This window comes from Myotis davidii, unplaced genomic scaffold (assembly GCF_000327345.1).
Source record: "Myotis davidii unplaced genomic scaffold, ASM32734v1 scaffold570, whole genome shotgun sequence".
NCBI classification, from domain to species: Eukaryota; Metazoa; Chordata; class Mammalia; order Chiroptera; family Vespertilionidae; genus Myotis; species Myotis davidii.
Window position 1 is genome coordinate 1,507,372 of NW_006283631.1, and position 8,519 is coordinate 1,515,890.

General features: G+C 38.4%; 1 pseudogene; it reads right to left on the reverse strand.

Annotated features, from left to right (window-relative positions):
- Window positions 1–7,486: 7,486 nt before the first annotated feature.
- Window positions 7,487–8,141, reverse strand: LOC102759699 (annotated as a pseudogene).
- Between the last annotated feature and the right edge of the window lie 378 nt (window positions 8,142–8,519).

Sequence of the window (8,519 nt, forward strand, 5' to 3'; positions counted from 1 at the left end):
TTTGTTTTTTTTTTTGTTTTTTTTTTGTTTTGTTTTTAGTTTTTATTTACTCTACCTAGTATGGCTTTTTAGTTGCTTCTCAAGTCAGAAAACTTTTCAGGAAGGTTTCCCTGTGCATTTGCACCAGATGAATGTTTGATGCTATGAAAAGCTTTCCATATCATCAGAACTAATTTGTGTAGATTTTTGCATGGAAAAAAAAAATCAAATTTCCCTCAAAATAGACTGTGTTGCAGTACACATGTTGCCATAATAGTATAAAACAGTAAAATGTGCTTTAAAAATACATCCTTTTCATTTTCAGAGATAACATAAAGATCTTTGCATGAGGTAAATCTACAACATAGTTTATTTTTAGATTTTGTTAAGTCCTGTAAAGAAGAAGAAAAAAGTTTCAGTTGTAGTAGAATACCGTGCTGTGTTTAAATGTTATTTGTTTTCAAACTTTGTTTTCTATGAAAATGATATGGAAACTTCTAAAATCGAATTTGGTGCATATGTACTGCTGAATAAAGACTGATGAAGAGGTTTGAATAGATGTACAAATCAAGTAATGGTTTGAACACCTTTAATAATATGCCTAATCTGTTCAATTGTTTTAGAATCTTTTTATCTTAGATGTAGGCAGCCATGAACAATCTATTTTGAGCCACTTTAGGGAGAAAACTTTGTATTTTTAAAACTTGCATAAGAGTTATGCAAGTGGTTTTTATAAATTGGAATAATACCTCAGTTTTGAGGTTATGCACACTAAATTAAATGTGACATAAATTAATTTGTACAAAAAGAACTCTTTATAAGGTGGCTCATTGTAGGAAATCCTGTGCCTTCCCCTTTGAGCACAAGTGTTGCATGAACAACAGTTTGCTATAAGAAACATACCAGATTAGCCACCATTAGCATCTATATCTACTTTGTGTTTAAGAATCAACTGGTAAATCTGAAACACTGTAGAATGGATAAAAATTATTTTGTGATCATAACTCTTTGTTGAACTAGAGTATTTTTGCAGCATTCCTTGTCATCAGAAACATGGATAAAGTTTAAAACTAGAAGCAGCAGAAAACTAGCTTGTAAAATTTATCCAAGTAGAGTGCAGGCTAGGCTGTGTTGGGGAAATAAACATTAAACTTAAGCAATGTTTTACATGGGGTGTGTGTGTTTGCTGTGTGGATTTTTTATACATACTAATGTAAAGTTAGAGTATAACTCAATGTATTGTATTAGTTTGTCTTTCTAATAAGCTTTTGACCTAGAACCAACATAACAGACATATTTCTTCAGTTCTGTAATTTCAGTATAAACATTAATATTTTAATCCACTGAATTTTTTCAGATGACATCATCTGTACTTCTGCTTTCTCCCTATTCAGATCAAAGTTTTGACCTTTCTTTCATTCTTCCAGAAAAATGGACTGATTGACTTGAGCTATATTTTAAGTATTAACTATAGCTTCAACATACAGTTCTTAATGATAGATTGCATACAAGGCGTGGTTTTTATAGAAGGCTTAAGTTACCACAAGGTGAACATAATGATACATGATTTATGTTTCTTAGCAATAAAAAATTTGGTTCAAAGTAAGCTGAGGAGGTTATAATAGGCCAAATGATTTTATAGAATAGTTATCCTTTATATACTCTAGAGGCCCAATGCACGAAATTTGTGCAAGAGTGGCCCTTCCTTCCCCCAGCTGCTGGCACCAGCTTCCCCCTGGCACCCAGGACCCAGGCTTCCCTCCCTCCGGCTACCGACAGGCACCCGGGACCCAGCTTCCCTCACAGCCCTGGCTTCATCTGGAAGGTCATCTGGTCTAATTAGCATATTGTGCTTTTATTATTATAGCTACTAATTGTAGGTGATACTAACATCTGAGTACAAGGGCTACCTGATGGTCTAAATATTTCCTTTCTACCCATGGTCCATGGTCTCATATGGGACCTTGATATTCTAATACAGGGGTGGGGAACCATTGGGGTATTTATAACATTTGGGGGCCATATAAAGTTATCAACTTAAAAATTAGCTTGCTATATTTGGTCAAACTTTCAATTAACTCACCCCTAATTCCTTGGTAGGGCCAGACCAAATAATTTCAAGGGCCTTCCTTATATGGCCCTCGGGCTGGTCGTTCCCCACCCCTGTTCTAATGGAATTCTAGCAAGAACTTTGCCATGTCTGAAATTTGTTTCAGCACAGTTAACAGTTCATCACAGCCAGTGACCTAGGAAACATTCATTTTTAACATAGAACATTATTTGTGATGAGGGAGAAAATGAAATAAGCCTGTAGTAAGCTAATTGTTTTTGGCTTCTCGTGTTTAAACTGCCTTTTTGGAGTATTGAGCTCTTTCAAGTGCTATAAAAATATGAATGTCAGTATGAGAGTAGCTGTGGTCTAAATATATTTTTTAAAGTTTTTTTTTCCTTTCTATTGTGTGTCATGGATTTAGTACTTTCCACATTACTCTGAACCAAACCCGGAGTATTCTTATAATTGAAGCTCTTGGCTATTAAAAATACAACTGGATAATTTTTTAATATTTAGTTTCAGCTTACCTTAGTGACTGAAATTTATAGGTTTATTTGTCCTTTGTAAAGTGACTGGGTTTATTGTAATACTAGAGGCCCGGTGCACGAAAATTCGTGCACTGGGAGGGGTCCCTCAGCCCAGCCTGTCCCCTCTCACAGTCTGGGAGCCCTCATGGGATGTCCTAGTGACAACTTGGGCCCGCTCCCCTAAGCGCTAGTCTGGCCTCCCTCTGCGGGAGGTGAACGGGTCGACCAGGGAGAGGTGCCGCCACCATCACCCTGCTCCTGCTGCCACTGCCAGCTGCTGCAGCTGCCAACCCTCCTTGGCCCTCACACTGCTGCTGCTGCCACCCCTTCTCAGTCCTTGCAGCCACCACTGCTTTTGTCCCAGAGAACATCAGAAGGACGTCTGGAAGATGCCTGGTCTATCTAATCTAATTAGCATATTACCCTTTTATTAGTATAGATTAATATAATTTCTAGAATACCCTATTTGGGTTCTCCATGGCCTCAAGTTTCTTCAAGGAGAGAGAAATTAAGCTAAGTTTTGGCTTTAAGAAATTATATATTTTCTGATGCTGTATAACAAATTACCACGAACTTAAGAGTTTAAGACAACATATTAACAGTTTCTGTGGGTCAAGAGTCCAGGTACAGCTTAGCTCAGGCTCTCACAGGCTACAGTCAAGGTTTCATCTGAAGCTGGTCCTCTTTAATACTACTTTTAAAAAAAAAAAAAAAAATACTGATTTTTTACAGAGAGGAAAGGAGAGAGAACTAGAAACATCAATCAGCTGCCTCTTGCACATTCCCTACTGGAGATGTGCCTGCAACCAAGGTACATGTCCTTGACCAGAATTGAACCTGGAACCCCTCAGTCCGCAGGCCGACGCTCTATCCACTGTTAGAGCCTCTTCCATACTTCTGTTGCAGAGTCCATTTCCTTTCAGCTGTAGAACTGATGGCTGCTTGCTTCAAGGCCTGCATGAAAAATTTCTGATTTTGGAGAAAGTCCTAAGCCTGCTTTTAAAGATTCACTTGATTAAGTCAGGCCCACCAGAGGTGAACTCCCTTTAGATTAACTCAAACTCTAACTGATTAGTGCCTTGATTACACCTGCAAAATCCCTTCCCTTTTGCCTGTGCTGTAGCCTTATCACGGTAATATCCATTACATTCACAGATCCTGCCCACACTTAAGGGAAGGGGATTAAAAAGATATGTACATCAGGAAATTTTGGGAGTCATCTTAAGAGTCCCGCCTACCACAAGGTAACAGTATTTAGGTCTGGAGCAATTTAGAAGGTGATCAGCTAATTATACGTTTATCTTTAGATCAAGGTCACCTATGAGAATCTTAAAACTGGACCAGCTCCTTCTCCCCGCCCCCCCACCCCGCCCCCCCCCCCCCGATATATATATAGTTCAATCTAGAGGATTTGTTGGGGTCCATGAATTTCAGAGCATGAATGAATGATCTGTACTTAACTCCCCTTCAGATGAGAGGTAATTAATTACTAAGGGTCAGATAAGACCCAGATCTCAAGTTCCATACCATTGGAAGCTGTGCTTCCAATTATGGTCTAAAATTCACTTAAATTTGTGAACCAATGCAAACAATGTTTACACAGCTTTTTCTATATTTTGAGGAATGGCTAATTATAGAAACGTGTCATAGTTTTGAAACTACAGGCATACCTCAGATATTTCAGGGTTTGGCTCCAGACCACCACAATAAAGCGAGTAATTTTTTTTGTTTCCCAGTGCATATAAAAGTTATGTTTTACACTATACTATAGTCTATTAAGTGTACAATAGCACTGCCTAGAAAAACAATGTACATGTTTTAACTTCAAAACATTTTATTGCTAGGAAATGCTAACCATCCTCTGAGCCTGCAGTAAGACAATCTTTTTGCTGGTGGGGGGTCTTCAATTTGTAAAAACAGCAACATGTGCAATAAAACCAAGCACAATAAAATGAGGTATGCCTGTATTTATTTTTGAGTTTTCAAAAATTGAATCTTCCATCATAGTAAGAAGGTGAACAATAAACAGGCTAACTTAGCTTGAACCAAAAGCAATTACCATTGTTAATTTCTGAGATTTGGTGGAGTATTTACTTCATGAGTATAAAAATTCAATTAGAATCCATTGTCGATTATTTTGGTCAATGTATCTGATGTGTTTTTGTACTCTTTTTTTTCCCCCCTTATCACCCAAGGAGTGAGGATATTTTTCCCACTGATATTTAGGGAGGGGGAAAGAGAAGAGAGACAGACATCGATTGGTTGCCTCCCAAACACACCCCTATGGTATGTGCCTGGAATTGAACCTGAGACCCTCTGGTACATAGGCTGACCTTCACACTCCAACCACTGAACACATCGGCCAGGGTTTTACTGTCTTCTTGATTATTTTACTCACTGGCAAAATTCATTAAATACAAGCCAATAATTTAATATGACCAGGAGGGGAAAATTTGCCCAGACATTTGTTCCTATATTTTAAAACGCTACTAGCAGATCCATGCCTAACAACTTAATATTTTGAACATTTAGAGCTAAAATATATTTTTTTGTTAAGCACATTAACAAAATATATGCTTTTAAAGGGTAAAATAAAAATAATAAAAGTTACACATAGATGTCTTTAAATCAAATCAAGGTGCATATTGATATTGTAATCTAAATCCCTAAGTTAAAGGAAGATGGCCATTCCAGTGTGATCAGAGCAACTGGGAACTGTATTACCAGCTAGCATGTCAATAATGTACAGGGAGGGTAGATGAAATATTTTCCCCTAGCAGTTCCATGAATTTTTAATATGCTTTTAAATTTGCGCCCCTTGGGTGGTACATTTGGGTCGGATGTCCATTTCAAGCTCTGCTGTTAATAAAATTGATTTGACAGCTGCTGCTTTGTTCCCTATCTCTGCGTCCACTCCCCTCACTCTAAAGTTCTTCAATGTGGTTCTTGAATCCTTTCACTTTTTTCCATTTTTATTTTTTAGTCAAACCATCATCACTTTTCTTGAACCATTACAAAAGTGTGAAAATGGTCTCCCTCAGTCATTCTGCCCCCCTTCCAATCTGATCTGCATTGAAAACAAAATGAGGTATCTAAAAATCAAATCTGAGTATTAACTTGGACATTTCATATCTCCTCACTGCTCTTAGAATAAAAACCAACTTTTTTTTTAATCCTCACCCAAGGACATTCTTATAGTGGGAGGGAGAAAGAAAAACATCATTTTGCCTTCTGTACATGCCCCTACTGGGGATCGAACCCACAGCCCAGGTATGTGTCTTATCAGGAATTGAACTGGCAACCTTTGGTGCATGGGATGATGCCAAACCCACAGAGCCACTCCAACTGGGCAAAACCAACATCCTTTTTATTCAAGTTATTGGAAATTTTAAGCATGTGCAAAACTATAATAAAATAATGAATTCTCATATACTACTCACCATTTTCAACCATCATCAACATATGATCAATCTTGTTTTATCTCTAACCTACCCACCTTTCCTACTTCTCTGGGATATTTAGAAGTAAATCCTAGATATTATGTAGCTCTTAAAAATTGATGCCCTGCCGAAAACCGGTTTGGCTCAGTGGATAGAGCGTCGGCCTGCGGACTGAAGGGTCCCGGGTTCGATTCCGGTCAAAGCCATGTGCCTGGGTTGCGGGCACATCCCCAGTGGGAGATGTGCAGGAGGTGGCTGATCAATGTTGCTCTCTCATCGATGTTTCTGACTCTATCTCTCTCCCTTCCTCTCTGTAAAAAATCAATAAAATATATTTTAAAAAAAAAATTGATGCCCTAACCGGTTTGGCTCAGTGGATAGAGCATCGGCCTGCAGACTGAAGAATCCCAGGTTCAATTCTGACCAAGGGCACATGCCCAGGTTGTAAGCTCAATCCCCAGTAGGGGGCGTGCAGGAGGCAGCCAATCAATGATTCTCATCATTGATGTTTCTCCCTCTCCCTCTCTGAAATCAATAAAGAAATATTTTTTTAAATTGACTTTTTTTTAAAGCATAACCACAGTTCTATTACCACCTCTTTAAAAAACTGACAATTCTTTAATAGCAAGTATCTAGTTTATGTTCAGATGTCCTTGATTAAGCCAAAATCATTATGGCCATGACCTATTTTCTGGCCCAAAGTTCTTTCAACTGGTGAATGGAGTAAACAGGTATATCCTTCAACAAATGGTTTTAGTGATAAGAAGAAACGAATACACATGACAACATGAATGAACTTCAAATACACTATGCCTGGTGAAAGCTAGAATCAAATAAATGCTTATACCATCTGATTCCTATTATATGACAATCTGGGATAGACAAAACCATAGCGTCTCAAGTCAAAGAGTGGGCAGGCCTGCTGTTGCAGCATCAGACCAGTGCTAGAGTGTATTGGAAATGGTATTATAGTGCTGTGGGGTTCAATCAACAGGTTCGTGCAAGATGATACAGTACGTACGGATGACGATGTGAAAGCAGCCATAAGAAGGCTTCCTGAGAACTTGTACAACAATGATGTTTACTATTAAGAGAACACCGGACCTGTTCATGAGACAGCAGATCTTGCCTAAAGGGCAGGGGACAAGCCCTAGCCAGTTTGGCTCAGTGGATAGAGCATCAGCCTGCTGACCAAAGGTCCTGGGTTCAATTCCAGTCAAGGGCATGTATCTTGGTTGCAGGCTCCTCCCTGGCCACAGCCCTGGTCAGGGCTACTGCAGGAGGCAATCAGTAGACGTGTTTCTCTCACCTTGATGTTTCTCTCTGTCTTTCCCTCTCCTTTCCACTCTCCCTAAAAATCAATGGAAAAATATCCTTGGGTGAGAAAAAAAAAAAAAAGCTGTGGACAAAATAGGAGGAGGTGAATAAATTGTACCTGAACCATATTCGGGAAAGTAAAGAATGAGAAGAATGGGCAAAGAACCAAGTAAGCAAAATCTGTGGATGCATCTGTCCTCAGTATTTTAATGATGCTGTTTAAACCACAAATATACAATTTAGAACCATCTGGGCTGCAAATATACGAGTCAGATTCTCCATGCAGATGATGCCATATTTACCAAGAGATCAAGCAATCAATGTGTTATCTGTCGGGGCAATTCATTTCTTTTGATTTTGCCATAACTGCACTTGTAGGTTAATTCATTTACTGACTTCAGGTTTAGGTACCCCCATGCAACATAGAGTTCCACAATCCTCAGCATGTTGACAGGAGCCTTGTTAAGCCTTACAAAGGTACCGCTGAAGCAAAGCGGAAGAAGCTGCAGTACCTTTCGGGCCTTTGGGCTCAAAGCATTGATACCTCTAACTATGATGACAAATGCCAATTTGGGCTTCGCAGGCACATAGAAGTCGCCAGCTTTTCTTACCATCCTAGCCATTTGATCTCAGTTCTGTACATCTGCCTGTATTCCTTGTGATTGTGCTTAGCTTTTTCATAGATAAGCTTCCTCCTTGTCTTTCAAAGTACCTTTTGGTCAAACTTCTCAGGCACTTGATCTTCAGCTCTGAGACATTCTTTCACTTTTTCTTAAGGGTTTTTGGCACAGTAGGAACCTTCTTTTTTTCTTTTGCACCCTCCATGGTTCCAGCCAGATTGTTAAAGATCAGAAGAGTCTTTAACTTGTCATTGGTGTAGGAAAACAGTACACTCATGTCTTGCTGTTTGGAATATAAACTTAGTGAAGAGGAATTTGATAAAATCTCTCAAAATTTTATAAATACAGGTACCCTTCCCAAAATGTGAGAAATGGCATACATACAAATTTATTAATTGCAGCATCATTTGAGAAATCAAAAGGCTGAATTAACAATAAGGGACTGGTTAAATCAATAGACATTCATATGATGAAATATTTTACACTTACTAATAAGGAAGAATCTTTGTGTATTGATATAGAAAAATTTCTAAAATAGTAAAAGACTGAAAAATCAAAATATATAATTACATATAGTATTCTA